Here is a 23,683-nt window from a genome sequence, read left to right on the forward strand (position 1 = left end):
CAGATAGCTGAGGTACATATCACAAGAATGATTTCACTGAGCCCAGACTCTTGCATTTTCCCATACATAGAAAAGCACTAAATTCCTTAATTTGAGATACCTAATTTTCTTTAATTAACATCATCTTTTGCTGTTTGACTACCTGCACTTTGTTGTAAAACTTATATATAACCTAGCTCCCCCCACCCTCACCACCACCCCACCCCTGCCCTCCACCACCTCCTTGGAGCAGTCCTCTCAGGGTTACTTGAGACGCTGTCTCTGGGGCCTGAAGTCATAGAGTGAAGTGAAAGTCACTCATTCCAACTCTTTGTGACCACATGGACTATACAGTCTATGGAATTCTCCAGGCCAGAATACTGGAGTGGGTAGCCTTTGCCTTCTCCAGGGGATCTTCCCAACCCAGCGATCAAGTTATAAAAATTTCTCACCACATAAAACATAACTCTCAACTTTAGACTGTGAACATTTTTTAAGCCCACATATTCTACCGTTGAAAGGGAACTTGCACAATAGCTGCTCCAAGTTTCCTAGGGTTGACACTCCTTCTTGTCATTCTCACTGCCCCCAACATCACTGATGTAGGCGGAGAAGGCCATCATCTAGAATCTTCAGGAAGATCGTGACATTGCTTGCCCTGACCCTCCTATGCATGCCCCTGAGAGAGGAAACCTCAAAGGACAAAGGACACATTAGAAAAGCTGTGCCTCACAAGTCACTTATCTTGCTCTGAGAGGGTCAGGCTTCATTACTTCTCCTATTCTGCCGAAAGCAAAAAAGAAAAGAGGGAGGGAGCCCAACGCTGCTGAGGAAATGGAGTGGCGGGGGCACCATTGAAGATGATGGAGTAGTTCTGGCAAAGGCCCTGGCAACTGCTGAATGTGCATAGAGGTGCCCGCCTTGGTGTAAGCAGCAGAAAAAAAATACCAAGCAAGCCGAGCAGCTTGGAGCAGTGGCAGACAACAAGAGCATGCAAGGGAGTAAGGCAGACTCTGGCCAGTGTGTGCAGGATATACCCAAGGAATCGCGCACTCCTTGCTGTGAGTAAAGATGAAATGGGAAATGCATAAAGGATCACCTAGGGATTTCATGATTGAAATTAGCCACTGAAAAGACTGGGGACCTCTTGGGAGTTTTGTTAACAGCAGGAAGATCATTATCATCACATCTTAGTGAACATTTATTGGACATTTGCTTTGGCCCAAGCATTGTGGTAAACCCTATGCATGCTTTTTCTCTATAGTCCCCATAACAACTCTGTATGGTGCACACTGTACTTTCCTAGAGTGATATGGCCATTTTACAAAAAAAGAAAGGGAACCACTTGGAAAGTTAAGAATATTGCCCAAGATTACATAGCTGGCATATGGGAGGGTGAAGACTGGTTCTCAGGCCTGTCTTATTTCAAAGGTAGACTCTTTAAATAATGGTAAATTACTAACAGCAGGCCTGTTTTGGCTCTCTCCTTAGGGTTTTTACGTACATTCATATTTGTCCATCATTCATATAACAAAGACTTATGAGAACCTACTATGTGCCAGGCCCAGTGCTGTGTGCAGCGTTGGTGAAACATTTATGAAAATGTCAGCAGAGTCCCACATCTTTTGGAGCTTTCAGTTTAGTGGAAGAGACAGATATTAGTCAAATAGTTGTACACATAAATATAAAATTACATCTGTGATAAATGTTATGCAGGATTTTGAAGCACATAACAAGGGTCTTTGCATAATCTGAGGATTCCCTACAAAAGGCACCAGTGAGTTGACAATGGAAGAATGAGTAGGAAATTACTAGGTTAAAGGGTAGCGCTGAGAAAAGCATCTTATCTGGTACTAAAGACCTGTGGCAGGGGGTGGGGAGGCAATTGGACCTAGTGGAGGAAATAATTTTTAAAAAGAACGGTGATCGTATTGTGACTACAGAAAGAGAGATAAAGAGTCTAAAGAGGATAATAGGAGAGTCTTGCACAGGTTTCAGTGTTGATAGGAAGGACTGTGTTGTGTGTTAGTCGCTCAGTCATATCTTACTCTTTGCGTTTGTATGGACTATAGCCCACCAGGCTCCTCTTTCCATGGAATTCTCCAGGCAAGAATACTGGAGTGGGTTGCCATTTCCTTCTCCAGGAAATCTTCCCCACCCACGGATTGAACCTGGGTCTCCTGCATTGCAGGAAGATTTTTTACCATCTGAGCCACAAGGGAAGCCCAGGAGGGATTGAGTAATGATAAACAGTCAACACTTATTTTGCTGGTTATATGCAAGACAATGTTCTTTACATATATTTACTCATTTAATTTTTCTTGTTAGCCTCTGCAGATGAGGTATTTATTATTCTCATTTTACAGATAAAGAAATGGAAGCAAAGAGTTTAAGGAACTGGCCCAGATAATACATGTCAGAGCTACAGGGTTCTTGTTCTTAACCAATATAGACTCCTACTTCTATCTCTTAAAGAAAAGAGGATGAATATATTAGAGAAAATATGATCAATAGGTTAAGACAGTAGTTCTTAAATACCAGTGTACATGCAAATCAAGAAGTGTGCCCATTTAAACTCAGATATCCATGCTCTCTCCACTCGTAGGTTTCTGAATCAATAGGTCTAGTCTTTTTTCAATATTCAATCCAAATAATTCCAATGCAAGTGCTCCAGGGGCAAAACCTAAAGAAATACCGCTTTGCTTTAACAACTAGGAAGGGTAGCTGCAGATGTAGGAAGTTTGGTATGTTTGGTAGAGGAGCTTGGGGACGTTTCTCTCCAATGGCCTCAATGTATTCTGTGAAGTATAATAGAGCACACATATGTAATATAAGACAAATGCAGGTGTCATCTGAAAGACCCTGCTTAAGTATGAAACAATTGAGAACAATCCATCCTTGGCTTTGAGAACCACTGCCCCACTGAATGGCAATGGCACCCCACTTCAGTACTCTTGCTTGGAAAATCCCACGGACAGAGGAGCCTGGTGGGCTACAGTCCATGGGGTCGCTAGGAGTCGGACACAACTGAGCGACTTCACTTTCATTTTTCACTTTCATGCATTGGAGAAGGAAATGGCAACCCACTCCAGTGTTCTTGCCTGGAGAATCCCAGGGATGGGGGAGCCTGGTGGGCTGCTGTCTATGGGGTCACACAGAGTCGGACACGACTGAAGCGACTTAGCAGCAGCAGCAGCAGCAGCCCCATTGAATTGCTCCATTTCTTGTCCATTCTGGTCCCAAGAGTGGCTAAAGAAGACTCTATGTCTGTGGCTCAAGCAATTGCAGGAAGGAATGTATATTCTAAGGGTGAAACAAAGTAGGACCTTGTGGGACTTGGGTCATTCCATGCCCCCCATTTCTTGTTTGTAGGGAGTAGACTTCAGCCTTCATGGCCTTCCCTGAGTTCCAAAGAGCAGATTGAAACAGGTGCTAATCTGAGGAGGCAGGGGATGCAGAGACAAGAAATGAGCAGTCAAGAAATGATGGTGGAGTCTTGGGGCAAAGTCCTGGCTCTGCCTCAGGAATACACATAACAATATCTTTGGACATTTCTGTAACACTAAGAAAGAAGTAAAAGTGTTAGTTGCTCAGTTGTGTCCAACTCTGCAACCCCATGGACTGTACCCCACCAGGCTCCTCTATCCATGGGATTCTCCAGGCAAGAATACAGGAGTATGCTGCCATTCCCTTCTCCAGGGGATCTTCCTGACCCAGGGATCGAACCTGGGTCTCCGGCAGAACCCAGGTCTCCTGCATTGCAGGCCGATTCTTTACCATCTGAGCCACAGGGAAGCAAACCCTCAACAAATGAAAGATATTAGTGTTCTTTATTTCAGGCTAAAGAAGCTTTTCAAGAGACTACCTGAGGCCAGATTAAAGGACTCACAGAAACTCATGGGACCATCTAAGGCCAAATTAAAGGCATGCGGGCTCTTCACACACCCTAATCCTTATCAGCAATCTGCCCTTGAACCACTGCTATAAAACTCCCCACCAAATCATCCCAGGTTGGGGCACACAGTTTTGAGAGGCATGAGCCTGCTGTGTACCCCTTTGTCTGGCAGAGAAAAAAAGATATTCTTTTCTACTTCATCTAAAGCTCCATCTCTGAGATTTGAGTCAGCACTGGAGCAAAGAGGCTGAGTTTTCAGCATCAAGAGAGCAGTTGGAAGGCCAGATGATTGAAGAAAGACTAGATGCAGAATGGAGATAAACTAAATCAGCCAAGGATAGCTGAAGACTTGAAGTCCTACAAGAGGGAATCAATATGATCCAGAGAGGAAAAGACGTACTTACGGCTGAAAGGGAAGTAAATGGGAGACTCGGTTTATATACCGTGTCCTGGGTTGCCATGGGCATTGTTTAAAACTTCTTTTATCCCAGAATTATTTCCCAGAACTTGCTACTGGGCCTCTCAGAACACTGATATGAACATCTGAAAAAGTGACAGGGACGAGGGGCAACATCTGTGGTCTGCAACTTACACAGCTAATGGCCTTTCCCTGACTCTTGTGAAGCGAAGTGAAAGTCGCTCAGTCATGTCCGATTCTTTGCGACCCCATGGCCTACACAGTCCATGGAGTTCTCCAGGCCAGATCACTGGAGTGGGTAGCCTTTCCCTTCTCCAGGGTCTCTGACTCTCACACCACCAGAAAACACAAACCAACACATGCTGTAAGGATGTAACCAGCAGCAGGGAAAACATTCATTATCAGGAAGAATTGCCCACCTCCTAAGGATTCAGCTATAGAAGAGAAAACTTTCTGTTTAATGACTTTTCTTAGTTCTTTCAGTGGATTGTCCTCATTGCTTATTTCAATCACCCCCAAGAAGCAAATTAAAACTGGAGTCAGATTTCAAGTTCAAGCAACTCTCAACTATCCTATATTTCACAATTTATAATCCACATGAACCCAAAAGTGTTACTTAGCTAACCACTTCCACTGTCTCCTCCTCTTTACCCAGAAATAACTTCCCTGGCACCTTTAGCTGGAAGAAAATGCTTATCTTGAATTTAACCTTGTAACCTTCAATAGTTAACCCTGTTAACTATTTAACTTAAATAGTTAACATTCAGGCATACAGAAGCCTTCCGTTTTCTGGTTCCAAATGTAAGAAGTTTGGAAGTCCCCATTCTATCCTAACAACAAGTAAAAAGCTAAACACATTGAAGAAGTAGCAACTCTTCTTGTATCCATAAGAGAGTGGAAGACAGAGAGCAAAAGGCTGCTGTTAAGATTGGAGAGATGGGCTTCCCTGGTGGCTCAGCGGTAAAGAATCTTCCTGCCAATGCAGGAGACAGAGGAGACTCAAGTTCAGTCCTTGGGTCAGGAAGATCCCCCAGAAGCGGAAATGGCAACTCATTCCAGTATTCTTGCCTGGAGAATCCCATGGACAGAGGAACCTGGCTGGCTACAGTCCGTGGAGTCACCAAGAGTCAGACACGACTGAGTGGCTCAGCAGGCACGCACAGGATTGGAGAGATGGGTGAGCATGGACTCAGGGCTCCCAGGACCAGAGACTTTGGAGCAAACACCACGAAGGGGTGTTCCCCAGCCAGTACTGGGGCAGAAAAACCTGAGCTGTAAATAACGAGCTCCTGGAGGCTCCATGACAGCGCTGAGAGTTGAGAACTCAAGGGGGGCCCAGTCACAGGAGGAGGCCCACAATATCACGAGAAGTAGAAGGGACACCCCCGTGAAAGTGACCTGGGCACCACAGGTCACACCTCCATCTCTCCACGCCTCCTGAGTTGAGGGGAAGAGGACAAACTTCACTTGCTAAGTTGAACTAGAGACAGAACCTCCCTGGGCAACCAGGGGAGAATGCCCATGAACTGAGGCCAAGCTGAAGCTGCCATCCCTGGCTTCGTGGGCAGTCAGCCCACCCTTTCGGAAGTGCCTTAGACAGGACTCTGTTGTGTTTCTCCAGCAAGGAAGCTTCCCGTAGGTCACAGTGTCTCCTGCCCTGCCACCATGAGAACGGCCAGAGCTCAGTCATTTGTGCCCCTCATCCTGGCAAAGGGAAGAGTCAGAGAATTCGCATGTAAAAAACCTCAACAGAGCTGACGGAAAACAGGAGAAGAAAGAAGAAAACTGCAGAACAGTCCCAAGGATTGTAGGAAATAATTTAAATAAACATTACATAATTTATATATACAAATAATACATATACCTAATACATATTACATATAACATATCATAAATATATATGGGTATACTTGTCTATGTGTATATGTGGATGTGTATATTTTACATATATATATATTAGAGGGAGAGACAAGTATATACATACATTTTATAGAGAGAAGGAAATGGCAACCCATACCAGTATTCTTGCCTGGAGAATTCCATGGACAGAGGAGCCTTGCGGGCTACGGTTCAGGGGTCGCAAAGAGTCTGACACGACTTAGCAACTAAATAGCAACATACATAGGTATTACATATGCATGTAAGATATTGCCCTTCCTCCCACCCAACACATATGGGCTCTGACTTTTCAGGGCAGAACCAAAATACTCAAGAGAATTAAAATTAAAACCACAGAGCAGGTCTCTATCAGAACGGGTGGATATTGTCAAAACTTGATTTTCAAGTCCAAGTTTAAAAGCTGATCCAGTCCATGGTAGACAGATGCCTCAGGAAAAAAATGATTTGGCAATAGCTTCCAACATCCTTCCATCTCCAAACACACAAGTTCAACAACCCACACTGTTCCCTGATTCTTCCTCCAAATAGGAAGAAACACTTCTGGTAAGACATCTGTTTTAGCTCCCAAATGCCCTCAAAACACATTGCGCAGCCTAGGACCTGCCTGCCGGGAGGAGGTCAGAGTAGGGGAGAGCATGCTTGGGGCCACTCTGTGCCCAAAGGCACCTGGCTTTTGAAGTTTGGAAAACTTCACCCATGGCACACTGATTTTCATATACTTTGATCCTTCAAAAGATATGGAAAGGATAAACTTCCCTCCCCAAAGTAAGAGGAAAGGGAAGGAGTTAGAGACTTCACCACAAATAATCCTCTCACGATCAGTGCAGCCTGCAGCAAAGTCCCGTGTGCCTGCAGCTGAAAGAGAAAACTCTCAGCTTTCTTTATGATCATAACAGTGCTAGCGGAAGTGTGCTTGCATTGTGTTATCTCTTGCTAGATGAATGAAAAGGTCCTGCTTTAAAATGCAGAACGACAGTGCCTGTTCGAAGCAAGCATGGTTTTTCTTCTATTTTTGTTATCTTCTCTCAGAGAAGCCCAACTTGGCTTCTGTCTTTACTGGCTGGACTATGGTGGTACTGTCAGAACACAGATTTAACTAAAGGCAAAAATCACCAATGCAAATTGCTGGTATTTAAGTAGTTCTAAATGAAAGACTTCTCCCACGGGATTGTATGTTAGAAGCTTAATATGACTTAAATGAAACTAGCTAAAAATAGAGACCATAAAGACCCTTTGCTCCTGGAATGCTCATCAATGTCTGTCTAGTAGTTGAGATTTAAGACTCTCAGCAGCCTACCTCCATCACCTTTTCTAGACACTACTTTCATTTCTTCAAATCAGGCACTCTTCTGCAGTCATATCAAGCTTCTTCTGGCCTCCTATTCACCATGAATTTATTGCCTCACTGGCTCTTCTTGATCTGTCTCCTAGCCTTTATCGTTGTGATTCTAACCGGCATCAACCAAGAATCAGCTCTTGGCTCCTTGTGAACTTGAGACTTTAGACCACTTGATTTTCCCTCCCCTGACTTCTACTGTACTCTCTTTTGCATGTAATTAATTGACCTTTCAAACTATCCTGCTCCCTAGTTATCAGCACTATACCAGCAATTGTTTCCTTTAGAGTGTACTGTATTATACAAGCAATTGTTTCCTCAACTATATGTAAACAAATATGTCAATAATTTAAAAAATATTGTATGTTGTATAAAAAAACATTTTAATGGATAGAGGAAGACAGATGGGAGTGAAATTTTGGATGGGTGATCAGGGAAAACATTGAAAGTACATTTGAAATGAACTAAGTGAGCCAGATGTACAAAGGAATGAGGAGAAGAAATGCGAAGATGATGTCAACGGCAAGTTAAAAAGATCTGAGAGGAAATAAGCAAGTGATCCTGAGAGGAACAACAACAACAAAAACTGGCACATGGTGGAGAAAGTGATCATGATTAATTCAGAAAGAAAGACAATGGGAGATTATGAGGATTCATGCTGGCTGGATAAGGAGTTTGAGCCCCATTTTAGGAACCATGAAAAAACCTCTAGAGGACTTTAACCAAGGAAGTGATTTAAGTTGGTTTATGTTTATAAAAGATCTCTCAGTCCACTAGGTGAAGAACAGACTGTCAGTCTAGAAGCTAACCAGCTGGGATTCCAGATGAAAGGAGAGAGAGGCTTGCCCTAGGGTGATAGGCTTAAAGATAATAAATGGTCCAATTGGGGACACATTCTGAAGACAGGGTTGGCAAGATCTGGTGATAGAGTGAATATAAGTTTTGAGGGAAAGAGAGCAATTGAGGATAATTGCTGGATTTTTTGGCCTAAGTTAGAACTGGATGTCATATGGCCCTCATGGACCAATGTTTCCATTACATCTTAATCAGTCAACATTGCAATCTACCCATTATTGAATACCTATTGCATGTTACTGCAGCCATGAAATTAAAAGACGCTTACTCCTTGGAAGAAAAGTTATGACCAACCTAGATAGCATATTCAAAAGCAGAGACATTACTTTGCCAACTAAGGTCCGTCTAGTCAAGGCTATGGTTTTTCCTGTAGTCATGTATGAATGTGAGAGTTGGACTGTGAAGAAGGCTGAGCACCAAAGCATTGATGCTTTTGAACTGTGGTGTTGGAGAAGACTCTTGAGAGTCCCTTGGACTGCAAGGAGATCCAACCAGTCCATTCTGAAGGAGATCAGCCCGGGGATTTCTTTGGAAGGAATGATGCCAAAGCTGAAACTCCAGTACTTTGGCCACCTCATGCGAAGAGTTGACTCATTGGAAAAGACTCTGATACTGGGAGGGATTGGTGGGCAGGAGGAGAAGGGGACGACAGAGGATGAGATGTCTGGATGGCATCACGGACTCGATGGACGTGAGTCTGAGTGAACTCCGGGAGTTGGTGATGGACAGGGAGGCCTGGCGTGCTGCGATTCATGGGGTTGCAAAGAGTCGGACACGACTGAGCGACTGAACTGAACTGAACTGATTGTATGTTATGTATTTTTTAATCATTATTCATAATCACTACATAAATTTACAAGGTAGGTATTGTGATCAGCAATTAACAGATGAGGAAGATGAGCCTCAAGAGATTCATTTTCCCAAAATTGTACAGCTAAGGCAAGTTTCAAACAATGCCCAGTATAGTTCTAAAATCTACACTGTCTCCATTCAGTCACTTGGCTATTGTGTGCTAGACGCGCATTAGCACTGAAGTCCCTCCTTCCACTGTGTAGGCATAGAAAAGAGACTACCCTGGATGGCGAAAGTGAACTTCACTACTTCCTGGAGAGGATGATTACTTAAGATTTTTTAATCATGCTTTTGGGAAGTCTTTTTTTGCTTGATTGATTATTGCTTTTTAAAATTATATTTTCTATAAGGCAAGTTGAAAACTATAAAGCCATGTCTGAAGACAGCCACATTTAAATGCCAACCCTACCCCTTAACAGCTGTATATCCTTCAACTAGTTTCTAAAGGCTGCTAAGAATGTTAATTTCCTTATCTATAAAGTGGATGTAATAATATTTATCTTTAAGTGGTATAAGGATTAAATGGGAAATGTTGGAAGCATACAACACAAATAGCAAACCCTCAATAAATAAATGATATATATATTAGTGGTAGCTTTCAAAAGTGGGAACCAGGACACAAACAATTATCCAAGTCAGTATTTTATTATCTATAATTTATTTTTATCTCACCCGATGAGGCAACTCTGACAAAAGAGAAAGTGACTTGCTTAATGCTAAGGTAAATTAAAGCCAGAACAAGAATTCTCTTTTCCAAAAATTCCCTGAACACATCCAATAAATCACCCAGTGTCTTGGATATCGTGTATTTTTAAAACTGCCATCCAACTAATTGCTCTTGGGTTCTGTAGGCATTCAAACCATAGCTGGTACAAACTAGCCATTCAAATAAATAAACCACAAAGTCATGTAATCATTCTCAGAAACATTCCTCCATCAAGTTTCTACCTAGAATAAACACTGATGAAAAAAATCTATTGCTTACAGGAAAAGTGTCAATGTGGCCTTAAGAGACATTTTCATTTGGAAGACCTACAATTAGTTAATCTGTGTATTTTAAAGGAAATATATTTTCTAGTCTATTTTATCAAGTCACAAGACATAAAGAATTCTAAAGTCTGCAATACAGAGATCACTTCACTCTAAGGCTAAAAGAATTTCCTTGAGAAAATTTCTAGGCTAGGAAGCAGTTCAGATAGCTGGCTGATTATCAAAATCACCTGAAGAGTTTAGTAAAAATTATAGATGTCTTGAAACCCATATTCTCAGAGATTCTGATTCAGTTCAGTTCCATTCAGTTCAGTCGCTCAGTCGTGTCTGACTCTTTGCAACCCCATGAATTACAGCACACCAGGTCTCCCTGTCTATCACCAACTCCCGGAGTTCACTCAGACTCACGTCCATCAAGTCCATGATACCATCCAGCCATCTCATCCTCTGTCATCCCCTTCTCCTCCTGCCCCCAATCCCTCCCAGTAGCAGAGTCTTTTCCAATGAGTCAACTCTTCACATGAGGTGGCCAAAGTACTGGAGCTTCAGCTTTAGCATCAGTCCTTCCAAAGAACACCCAGGACTGATCTCCTTTAGAATGGACTGGTCGGATCTGCTTGCAGTCCATGGGACTCTCAAGAGTCTTCTCCAATACCACAGTTCGAAAGCATCAATTCTTCAGCACTCAGCTTTCTTCACAGTCCAACTCTCACATCCATGCATGACCTACTGGAAAAACCATAGCCTTGACTCAGTAGATCTGGAGCAAAGTCTAGGAATAAACATATTTAAAGTTGACTATTAGCAATCAGGGAAATGCAAATCAAAGTTACAAAGAAATACCACATCATAACTGTTAGAATTACTAAAATCAAAAAAGCAGGTGTTGGTGAGGATATGGAGAAATTGGAAACCTCACACACTGCTTGTGGGAAGGTACAATTGTACAGGAGCTTGGGAAAACAGGCTTACTGTTCCTCAAAAGTTTAAACAGAGAGTTACATGACCCGGTAATTCTGCTCCTGGATATATACACAAGAAAAGTGAAAAAATATGCCCAGACAACAACCAGTATATGACTATTCATATTCATAATAGCCCCAAAGTGGAAACAACCCAAATGTCCATCAAATAACAAACTGATTAATAAAATGTGGTCAGTCCAATATCATTTGCTCATATAATGTAAAGAAGCACTGATGCACGCTGCCACATGGATGAGGCTTGTGCGAAGTGAAAGAAGCCAGTCACAAAAGACCATGTATTATATGATTCTATTTATACAAAATGGCCAGAATAGGCAAATATGTATAGAGAGAAAGTAGGTTAATGGCTGCCTAAAATATGAGGGAAGGAAGCTGGTGGAGGAAATAAGGGAATGCACCTCTAATAGGTGCAAAGTCTGGGGGGAAGGTGATTATAATATTCTAAAATTGCTTGTGGTGATGGTTGCAAAACTCTGTGAATGTACAACTGTGCAATTTAAATGAGTAAATTTATGGTATATGAATTAAATCTCAATAGAATTCTTATATTAAAAAGAAAGAGAGAAAGGAAAAGTTGTCCTAGTGATTCTGATGTGGGGATAGGTTTAAGAGCCTGGCCACTCAGAGTGTGGTCCGTGGACCAGCACTATAAGCATCACGTGACAGCCTGTTAGAAATGCGGCATCTCAGTGTTGAGGTAGAACTTGTGATTCTGCATTTTAACAAGAACCCGGGGGAATGAAGTGCACTCAAGAGTTTGAGAAGTGCTACTCTCAGGGACTATTTAGAACCTTCTCAGATCCTGTCTTATCAATTTCAAAGAGTCAGACCAAAGATTCTGACTTTCTTAACGTCTAAACTGGATGAACATGGTAACATCAACTGTTTATTCAGTTGTGGGGGAAATTCACCAAAACGATATGTAGGGAAAGCCCCAAAGAGAAAAACTTTACAAATAAGTCTCCTTAATATGTCACAGGAGCCTTAAGTATTAATAGTGTTGCTGGAGTCTCACTGGGGAACATAACAATGTTTCTGATTTTAGTGAAGGGGAAAAGAAAATTATGTTTACCTGACAGTCAATTGGAGATGAGGTAAAGAGGTTTAGATTAGTTAGGACTGGAAGAAAGGTAAATGCTTACACCATCTGTAATGTAACCTAAGTCTCTCTCGTTATTTTTCATTTGCCTTTAGTTATCTTGAAAAGTTTGTGACCTTTTTATCATGACACAAAAGAAATGTGACTTTCCTTCCATGGTCTATGTAGGTCATTTCACATGGTTTATCATATCGTCAACAGTTAGGGAGACTTTTTATTTAATATTTTCCCAGCTTTACTGAGGACATCACGTGAAGCGAAATAAGCCAGACACAGAAAGACAAATACTGTATGATCTCACTTATATATGGAATCTAAAAAAGTCAAACTCATAGTATTAGAGAGTAGGGTGCCTTTTTTAACAATTTAATTCTGCATCACTGAGACGTTATGTTGAACCCCAGGGGCAATGTGTTCAAATAGACAGGCACAGCATGTTCTCTTGACATTCCAATTAACACTGCAGGGTCAAATTACCTCAAATGCAGGCTATCACACACCTACATGAAATTGTAAAAGCTATAAAACATCACAATAAGGGGCCACTTTCATGTTCTTACTCTATTCAGAGTGGTTTTATTATACAGTTATTAGATGAATAGTTGACAAATCAACTTAGTTGGAATCTCAAGAATACTCTTTAATAACCGTATGATTTTGTGCAAGATATTTAAGCATTTTAAGCCTTGGCATCCTCTTCTCTAGATTGAAATAATAGGGTCATAAAATCGTTGCAAGGAAAAGATGGCATAATGCACGTAAAGTACTTAATACACTTCTGAGAACATAGTAAGCTCTCAATAATGTTAGCTATTATTATTATCATCGACATCAGATTCTAAAATAGGGATGTCAGCAATGTTTGACAGCATATTTGCTTTTAAACCATTTTATAATCTGACTACAATTTAGTTTAAAAGGATGAAATATTTTTAGACTAAAAATTGACAATCTTTGGCTGCCCTTATCTTCCAGTAACCACACTTTGAGAAGCACTGATGTAGATATTCAGAAAAAGACCCTGGGGTTTGGAAGTGGTGGGAGGTGGTGATCAAGAACCCATTAGTGCAGGACAGCCAAGATTTAAAGTCTTACCTCCTCAGAAAACCTCCAAATCTCCTCACCATGCCCCCTATACTGCATTCCTGTAGCAACTGGGAAAACTAGTTTATTTTTAATTAACAAAATGTATTGTTTGCATACTAATGGTTCCAGCTGCATCAAATCAGTCAGGATTGGGAACTGCTATTCCAGGTCCTTGAAAAATAATTTGCCAATAAACTCTTAGGAGCTCAAGTTGAAGACTTAAGGGTGCCTCAAAATTACCTAGAAGATCTAGGACCCACTCCAGACATACTGAAACAGAATTTCTAGGATTGAGGGCAAAGCAACTGAATTTTTAACTGGTTCTTCTGGTGATGGACACCCCAAAGTTTGAAAAATATTGTTAGTCTTAGACTATCCCATAATCCACTCAACTTTTTTCTCATGTGCACAGGAACTTGTCTTTGTACCAAGGGGAAGCTCTGAGACAGTAAGACAGAGTGAAATAGATATGAACTTTGGATTCAGTCTAATTTGAGTTCATGTTCTACCTCTGCCCATAAATAGCTGAATGATTTTGGATGCTTTATGTAGGCTCCTGGGTCACAGCTTATCCATCTATCAAATAGGGGAAGCCATGCTCATTCTTGAACTATTTGAGAATTAGCACTAACATACAGACATGTGTTTTACAAAATAATTGATATTTATTAGAAATAAAAGACAAAGACATTATCTGCAATACTTCTGGAAACTGCATCTATAATAATAACTCTTAAGACAGTCTCAATAAATAACAATTAAATCCCTGACTTTACTGGGAATTCCCTGGTGAACCAGTGGTTAGAACTCCAATTTTCCACTGAAGGGGGCATAGGTTTAACCCCAGCCTGGGGAACTAAGATCCTGCCAGCTGCATAGTGCAGCCAAAGGAATCAATGAAGTCCTGTCTGTATTTACAAAGTTTTAGAGACATTAAATATCCCAGCTATCTAGCAATGCCTAGCGTATTGGAGGCACTGCTATAAATGTATTTATCATGATGAAATCACACCTGATAGCATAAGTGGTAAGATCACAACATTTGCAGCCATATTGTCTAAGTGCAAATCTTGGTCTTTCTACTTAGTCTCTCTGTGACTCAGTTTCCTCATTTATAGCATGGTAATAATACCAACTACAATCACAGAGGTGCCAGATGTAGTAAATAAGTTGTTTTATGTAATACAATAATAAAGTGGTACCTGGCACTACTAGAGCTTGCTTATTTTTCTTATTCTTATTAACATTATTATTAAGTATGTAATTATTGAAAGGGGCTACCCTGGGTTGGGAAGATTCCCTGGGGAAGGAAATGGCAACCCACTCCAGTATTCATGCCTGGAAAATCCCATTGACCAAGGAGCCTGGTGGGCTACAGTCCATGGGGTCGCAAAGAGTCGGACACGACTGAGCGACTTCACGTCACTTCACTTCACTTCCCAGGTGCCTCAGTGGTAAAGAATCCACCTGCAATGCAGGTGACATGGATTCGATCCCTGGGTTGAGAAGGTCCCCTGGAGAAGGAAATGGCAACCCACTCCAGTATTCTTGCCTGGAGAATCCCATGGACAGAGGAGCCTGGTGGGCTGCAGTCTGTGGGATCACAAAAGAGTCAGACATGACTTAGCAACTAAACAACAAACAACAACAAATTATTGAAGGGATATTAATAACAGCTTGGTGTTGAGAAACAGGAAACTTTTTAGGGAAAAGTAAATTTTGAGAAATATAAATCAACCATGTATTTATCATGTACTAGAAATGTTTCCAAGTCATTACAATGACTTGTGGGGAAAGTAATTAGGAAATGAAACCCTCTCATAAATCTGCTTTATATAGATGATCACCGCGGGTAATTTGTGCCTCAAGTCTGCATTTTAAAATAAAATAATAGGGATCAGGGATCAAGAGAGACAACTCACTCTCAGACAACTAACCACAATATTTTTTACTATCCATCTGGCTATGAGTTGAGTCCCTGTGACATGTGGATGAATATTCACAAGTTACCTTGATATCCAGATTTCTCCACCCACAGCAGAGTCTTGGTTTAATATTACTCATTACAGCATGATTTGGGAAATACTACAAGGTCCTCCAAATGTTGGGGCCTATCTGAGCTCTGCTTGATTACATAAGAAAACATACAGGAAATGTCCAACAAAGGTCTGTCTAGTCAAAGCTATGGTTTTTCCAATAGTCATGTATGGATGTGAGAGTTGGACTATAAAGAGGGCTGGAAGAATTGATGCTTTTGAAGTGTGATGTTGGAGAAGACTCTTGAGAGTCCCTTGGACTGCAAGGAGATCCAACCGGTCCATCCTAAAGGAAATCAGTCCTGGAAATTGATTGGAAGGACTGATGCTGAAGCTGAAACTCCAGTACTTTGACCACCTGATGCAAAGAACTGACTCATTGGAAAAGACCCTGACCCTGGAAAAGATTGAAGGCGAGCGGAGAAGGGGACGACAGAGGATGAGATGGTTGGATGGCATGACCGACTCGCTGGACATGAGTTTGAGTAAACTCCAGGAGTTGCTGATGGACAGGAAAGCTTGGCGTGCTGCAGTCCATGGAGTCGCAAAGAGAGGGACAAGACTGAGTGACTGAACAGAGCTGTACCTAGCACATGAAAGAATATTCAATCAAAGTTAACAGATAATGAAGAAAACCATAGAACAGAGAATAGTCTTACCTGTGTTAAGAACCAGGCAACAGGTAAATAAATGGAGCCCAGCGTGCAAAAAATGAGAAGGGCATTCAAAGGGGCTTCTTGAGTGGTCACTGAATTTTCCAGATTTGACTAGAGCGCCCTCTTCAGGGAAGGTGGGTTGTGGCGGAATCTCAGATTTTGCTCTATGCCTTTTATCCCCAGGTTCCCAGGTGGCTCACTGGTAAAGAATCCAACTGCCAAGCAGGAGACCCAGGTTTGATCACTGAATCAGGAACATCCTCTAGAGAAAGAAATGGCAACCCACTCCAGTATTCTTTTCTGGGAAATCCCGTGGACAGAGGAGCCTGGCGGGCTACAGTGTGTGAGGTCACAAAGAATCAGACATGACTGAGCGCACACACGCCTTTTATTCAGGAGCTACGCAAGAGCCAGGGAACATGAACTCAGAATCTGAGCTGAGCAAATGAATGGTTTTAGGGGATTCAGTGATTCGTGGGCTTCTTTTTGCCCCCCAGCTGAAAATAAGAGTCCTACTGAACCTGCTTGTTTTTGGCTCTGTCATTCGTTCCATGCAAACTTGAGCAACTTGACCTCTAGAAATATCCATCTCCCTGTCACTAAAATGAGGAGACTCATAGCAGCTACCTCAAAGGATGTTCATTCACTCAACACATATTTCTGAGTGCTTACTTTGTGCTGGGTGATGTTTGAGATCCTAGATATACAGTAGTGGTAAAACAGACAAAATCTCTCCCCATGTGGAGCCCATCATGGAATTTATGCCCTAGCTGAGGGGACAACGACAGAGCAGCTTACACGGAAGTCTGGACTTGCTGGAGAACCCCCTTCTTTTGCTGGGCCCCACTCAATGCCAGCAGTTTTCTTGGATGTCACAGCACACTCAAATGATGTATATATTACCTCCATTAATCCAAAGAGATCCATGATAAGTCACTTTTTTAGTTGCAGGAATGGAGACTTCAAGCTTAGAAGGGATGAACTGGACATGGCCTAAACCACTGCATGCATAGAAATTTCAGTGAAGTGGATGGATTTTTGTGGGATTCATTTCCCACCTCCTAGCAGACAAGTGTATTACCAAATTTGTAGAATAATTCCTACTTCCTCCTTTCCAAGTCCTGTCAGCTTTAATACCATCCATATAAGGAACCCGGGTGAGGTCTTATAGAAGAGATTCAGATTGCACTGGGACGATGGGGTGAGTATTGAATGACACATGTGCAAACGATCCTTAACACAGGTCTAGGCCAGGGAAAACCCTTGATAAATGATAGCTACTGTTACTCTGCTCAGAATCGATCCTATATGTCAGAATGCTAGTCAGGCACCAATGGCAGCCACCCAGGAAAGCTGCTCACAGAATAGACTTCTTTTCTACAGACTGCTCTGGTTTGTCTTCTCCTTAGTTACCATCAAATTGTTTTTCACAAAGATATGAATGAACGCTGCACCTCGATAAATATTTCTCAAATTAAAGCACCACTTAATTGCATCTCAGCAATGCTCCCTTGTGACTGCCCCATTAGGCTTAATGAATAATTTATCAGCTTCCTGGGGTGAGTTCCTGATCTTAAGAACAAGAAGAAATAATTCTTCAGTGTTTGCTTTCTCCTCCACTCTCAATTTTTCCTCTTCCTCAAATGGCAGATGCACAGCTGCGTAGCAAGGCAAGAAATACCACAGGTGAGCCGGCAGTGGAAGCTGGGCCTGAGCCTGGACCCACCTCCCAAACGCACCTGGTCCTGGCACAGGAGGGCTCTTTGGGGGGGCCTCTGTCCTTCCCAGACCCTTGAACAGCAGCTGCCTCCCAGGAGTTGTGGTTTAACTCTCACCAGGCAGAGGGCAAAGGAGACTGCCCGCAACTGCAATTGGTGAACTGTGGGTGTCAGGGACTTTGCTCAACAGATCGAACTGGAGGCAAAGGGTTTGGGATGCGCAGGCTGGCTGCAACTGCCCAGCGCCAAAGCATCCGGTGGTCACAGTGGCAGTCAGAAACCTCTTTTCTCTCAGTGAATCTGCTGGGAATGGAGAGGTGGGAGATGATGAGTGAATGTTCGTTTTATCTTTCTGCCATCTTTTCTCTATTCTGGGCATCACCTGTTTGGTAGCGAGGCAATTTGGACTTATGTGCGTTTGATTCCCCTCCCCCCCCTTTTTTGCACAGTTTCCCTTAAAGGCCAAGAAATTCCTTCTGTGACTTCCTCCCAGAAAGGATGCTATCAGACCCCAAGTGTACCCCAGACCAGACCTTACCACCTCCTTCATCTAAAAATCATAATGGCTATCATTTACACAGCATCAGCTCTATGTCTACAAGGATTATTTCCTCTAATACCTGTGAGGTCTATACTGTGATTATCGCTGTTTTATAGATGAGAACACCGAGGCCTGCAGAAGTGAGCCAACTTGCCGAAGGCCACGTAGTTAGAAAGCAGTAAGACTGGGTTGGAAACTCAGGTAATCTGATTCCAGAACCAGAATTCTCCAATTTCCATATCCTCCCCACCACATCCCACCCCATCTTGACTTGTATGTTCTCTGTTCGATTCTTTTCCTTTCCTTTTAAATTTCAACCACCATTTGTGATTTGATCTACATGAATGACAAGTCCTATGTCATTATTTGCTCTGTTTGGTGCTAAGAATAGTGAATGTATGGGAATCCGTAAGCTTAGTTCTTTTATCCTTTTAAGTTTTCCTTGCTTTTTGAAATTTTCTTGGAGTTGTTGGAAATATAGGGCTTCCTAGGTGACGTTAGTGAGAGAGAACCTGCCTGCCAGTGCAGGAGATGTAGGAAGCTCCCTTGCAGGAGGGCGTGGCAACCCACTCCAGTATTCTTGTCTGGAAAATCCCATGAGCAGAGGAACCTGGTGGGCTAGAGTCCATAGAGTCGCAAAGAGTCGGACATGACTGAAGCGACTTGGTACTCACTCGTTTGAAATATAAGAGGCATAAAAGCCAATATGATCTAGATTGCCAAGAAACTTGGTAAAATCATATTCAGGAGCTGGTTCCAGGTGATAGACTGGAAAACTCTGGACTTGAAGTCAGGCCCTTGGGATTTAGTTGCCTCTGCTCAGCTGAGTGACCCCCAGGTACATCCCTTAACTCTCCTGAGCTCAGTTTCCTTATCAGGATAATGGGGGAAAGGTGTCACAGCCCACGAGCGTTGTCTCGAGGATTACAAAAGACGCCTGCAGGTGCTCTTTGCGCTCTGCTAGCCCTTCCTTCTGTTATCTTTTATCAACGATGTGTCACCAAGGGAAGGAAGAGGAGGTGGCAGCATGAGGGCTGAGGGAACTGAGATAAAGCTGCTGAAGGAAAGCAGAGTAACTTTTATCGCTCCTCCTGGGCCCCTCCTCGGAGGAACCGTCTCTTCCCCGGACCAGCTGGAAGGTCCCAGCTTTAGGGGAGGGTCACATCCTGGTTACCACAGTTTCAAAAGTCAGCTCTAAATCAGAACTGACCTCCATTTTTTTCTTGACAAAAGTGAGAGAAAGAGAGTGAAGTCACTTAGTCTTTGTGACCCCATGGTCTGTAGCCTACCAGGCTCCTCTGTCCATGGAATTTTTCCAGGCAAGAGTACTGGAGTGGGTTGCTATTTCCTTCTCCAGAGGATCTTCCCAACCCAGGGATCGAACCCACGTCTCCCTCATTGCAGGCAGACGCTTTACCTCCTGAGCCCTACAGGCAGCCTCCAAACAAACAACAGAAATTCCCCTTCTTGGTTCATCGGTAGACGACAAGAAATGTGCTCCATGACTGATCAGAAAAAGCACATCACGGGGTCCCCGTCCATTCCCCCTAGTACTCCATTTCCTTTGGTACTTAGAAATGGAGACACACAATGGCATCAGGCCTTCATGGGTTAGTTTGTGTTGTAGGTTGGTTGAGAAAAGGAAACAAACACGCACGCACGCACACACAAACCAGACAGACCTTCTGGAAATGATCATAGCCAAAGAGGATGGATGATTTTCTTCTCAGTTTGTCTGTGGGGAACAATTTAACCTTTGTTTCTTCCTTGTGCTCCTTATTCTCTGCAGAAGAATCATTGCACTGTCGTAAAAAAAAAAATCGATTCTGAACAGCCAGCCATCTTCCTACATCCATCCCACGGGCGTGAACAGCTTGTGTCGCAGGCCGTCAGATGCATCTGTCTCCTTGTCGCCGTCACTCTTCTTTCTCTCTCCATTTCATCTTCCTCACCGTTGCCAATCTCCCCCGTGATGAGGACACCGTTTTCAGGTCCGTCTCGATTAAGAGCTCTCAAGACAGCGGTACCCTCCATCCACACCTACCCTAGGACTTCGTCGGCTCCTTTCTTTGGGGGACATGGATATCTGCTTAAGTGGAGGAAAGAAGAGAAAGGAGCCAGACAATCTGTGAGATAAACCCAAACTGGAGCAGGACAGGGCCGGGTAGGGGTGTGGGAGCAAAAGCCTAAGGCCACCTGTTTGGAAGAGATTAGTGAGGTTTAAACAAAAACATCCCAAGTCTCCACTCAATCGCTAGAAAAAAATGGTGCATTTTCTAATTTCTTATTCCCACGCTTTCCCCTGAGAAGGGAGAAAAAAAGGGAGAGAAACTTGACAGCAAACAGGAGAAGGCTGTCTCAGAGAAGGATGGGAAACTTGACTGAGTCTCACGGGGTGGGCCACACTCTGACATGGAAGTGGGAGGTGAAGCAGCTTCTGCAGGAGCCTGCCTCCGCCAGACACTGCCAATGGCTCAGACCTAGACACTGCATTTTATGCGGGCGGGGGATGCCCAGGCTGCCAGAAATAGGACGTTATCTGCTCTCTGGGGGTAGTAACCATAGCACAGTGATGGTATTTCCAGAGTTAAAAGGCAAAACGGATAAGCTGATGAAAAAGACTTTATAAATTGGTAAATGCAGTTTATAAAATTAAATACTACACCTGATATAAATATATTTTTGAGAACTAAATGATTTCATTAGAAAATAATCAAATTAAGACTGTCCTAGGAAAAGCTTGAATATATAGATACTGTACCCATACTTGCGGCCACTGCCACTCCCTGTAGGCAGATGCCTGTCTGCACACACACACACACACGCTTAGACACACACAGGCTTGTTATGTAATTTGAAACCACTTTCTCTGATCACCGATGCTTTTCCATCATGTTCTCCTGGAAAACAAAATAGTCTAATTTCTAAGAAAGTCCTTATGAATGAACTTGTAATGCCTGGCTGATGGGGAAGGCGACTATACTTGGTTGTGTTCATGCTGACATTTAGACAGATGGACTTGGCCTTCAAATCTCACTGTGTGGACCATGACGTTGGCACTCATTGTTGGCTCAACTGTAAGCTGATAAACTGTTTGGAGGCAGTTTGGTGAAATTATTAACTGCCCATTTCTTTGACCCAGAAATTCCACTTTTAGAATGTTTGAGGACTTTTGCAATAGCACTGTTTCTAACGTGAAAATCAAAAACAACCTAAATGTTCATCAGTAGGAGACTGGCTAAGTAATTTGTTATTCCTGTAAAAAAAATCTGTTGTAGATCCACACATATTTACATGTAAAGATGTTCATGATACATAGTTTAAGGGGAAATAAGCGTTGCAGAAAATTCATATAACGTGATCAAAATTTGTTTTCTATAAATATGTGTTATGTTTCTGCATATGTATAAACATACATACATCTTGGGTATGCTCAGGGAAAAAAAAATCTACAACAAAATATTAAGAAGGTTGTATCTGAATAGTTTGATTATGCTGAATACTCTTTTTTTATCCAAACATGTATCAGCATTTCCTGATTACATTTTGCAATGAGAAAATATTATTCTATACCCAGAAAACATAACAAAACTCTTTTAACCAAATTACACTGGGATTGACCAACTCCTTACCTATCCTGTGCCTAGCCAGTCCTGTTCCCAAGTGTTGGGTTGGTCAAAAACAGCTTACAGAAAAAGCAGAACGAACTTTTTGGCCAACCCAATACATGACACTTAGCACATGACGCTGGCAAAGATGGCCAATCCACCTTCCAGTGTCAACTGAGAATGGTATAGAGGGAATTCACACCGGGGCTGCAGTCACACTGGCCTCTCAGATCTGTTTTAAATTGCCATTCTTTGGCATAACAGCAATACTGAATGCCAAGCACCAAGATAGTAACCTGGTAGTTTAATAAATCCACAAATTCATCTATGACTGATTTGTAATAGTTGGCTTGGTTTTTCAACTCAAGAGTTTGGGAAACAGGAAAGGTACTTCCCTTTGAGAATTAACCTGGAATCATTTGTTCTAGTATTTAGGTGTGCTTGTACCCAGCTGCTTGGAGAAGGAAATGGCAACCCATTCCAGTGTTCTTGCCTGGAGAATCCCAGGGACGGGGGAGCCTGGTGGGCTGCCGTCTATGGGGTCGCACAGAGTCGGACACGACTGAAGCGACTTAGCAGCAGTACCCAGCTGCATGCCTTAGCAGCATGATAACACACTGGAGTGGGTAGCCGTTCCCTTCTGCAGGGGATCTTCCCAACCCAGAGATCGAACTGGGGTCTCCTGCGTTGTGGACGGATTCTTTGCCAGCTGAGCTACCAGGGAAGTGCAGGTATGTCTGTGGATGTGTTCATTGTCAGCAGCTCCTGCTGTGTACCAGGCAACAGTTGCAGAATTTCACACTCTTATGCGGATGATGATTCAACAAAACTAAGCTGTCAGTTCTTTTTTTTTAATTGAAAGATAGTTTATATACAATATTATGTTAGTTTGAAGTGTACAGCTCAGTGATTTCGTTGTGTTTTTTTTCTGATTACACTTTATTATCAGGTTACTACAAGATTTGGAATATAATTCCTGTGCTATAGAGTGAATTCTTGTTGCTTCAAAGCAGTCCAGTCAATCCTTGACTTTTAGATTTCAAAAAAAAATTGACACTCGTAACGAGACAATAGTGTGGAAATAAACAAAATGAGTAGCTGAAGGATTCTTGGCATATTCTTTTTAGCTCTTAACAAAAAGATGTGCATGATTTATTCTAGTTATAAGAGGAAATCGTTCATCCCAACCTCTACCTCATTTCACTGAAAGGTAAAATGCTACAAAATGAGGAAAGTGTGTGAGAAGACTTAAAGGAAAAGTGTGACGTTCTTATACTGTTCAGTGGCTCTGAGAAAAGGCTGTCTATAAGAAAAGGCTTCCCTTCTCTCAACCTAAGTCAGGGCAGTGAGAGAACAGGATAAAAACCCTAGGTCCTTGTTTTCCAGGTGAGGGGCAGCCCCTACTGCAACATGAAGATAGCAGACTCTCCAGGTCTGTGAGGGACTCTAAGGAGAAGAAGGGCCCACAGCAGCTTCCCAGAGGCTCCAGACACATGGTGAGAACCCAAGAGCAAGATGAACGTAGCATGAGGTGCAAAGATCTACAGGAAACCCCTCAGTGGGGATTGAGGGTGTGTGATAACTGCTCCTTAGTGCTTTGAGGTTACATGTGACTCCAAAATGTAAGTGCAAAATCAAGAAGAAAATGAGGAGAAAAGTAGCATTTACTAAGTTTACTTTGAATTGGCTAAGCTTAAGGTGCCAGAGACATTACTTTGCCGACTAAGGT

At 42.5% G+C, this 23,683-nt stretch overlaps 1 pseudogene; it reads right to left on the reverse strand.

The window, feature by feature from the left end:
• The window catches only part of LOC128048080 (60S ribosomal protein L7-like 1), a 33,901-nt pseudogene extending 13,521 nt beyond the window's left edge, over nt 1–20,380 (reverse strand).
• Nucleotides 20,381–23,683: the final 3,303 nt, after the last annotated feature.

The sequence above is a fragment of the Budorcas taxicolor genome, chromosome 5 (assembly GCF_023091745.1).
Source record: "Budorcas taxicolor isolate Tak-1 chromosome 5, Takin1.1, whole genome shotgun sequence".
Taxonomy (NCBI): domain Eukaryota; kingdom Metazoa; phylum Chordata; class Mammalia; order Artiodactyla; family Bovidae; genus Budorcas; species Budorcas taxicolor.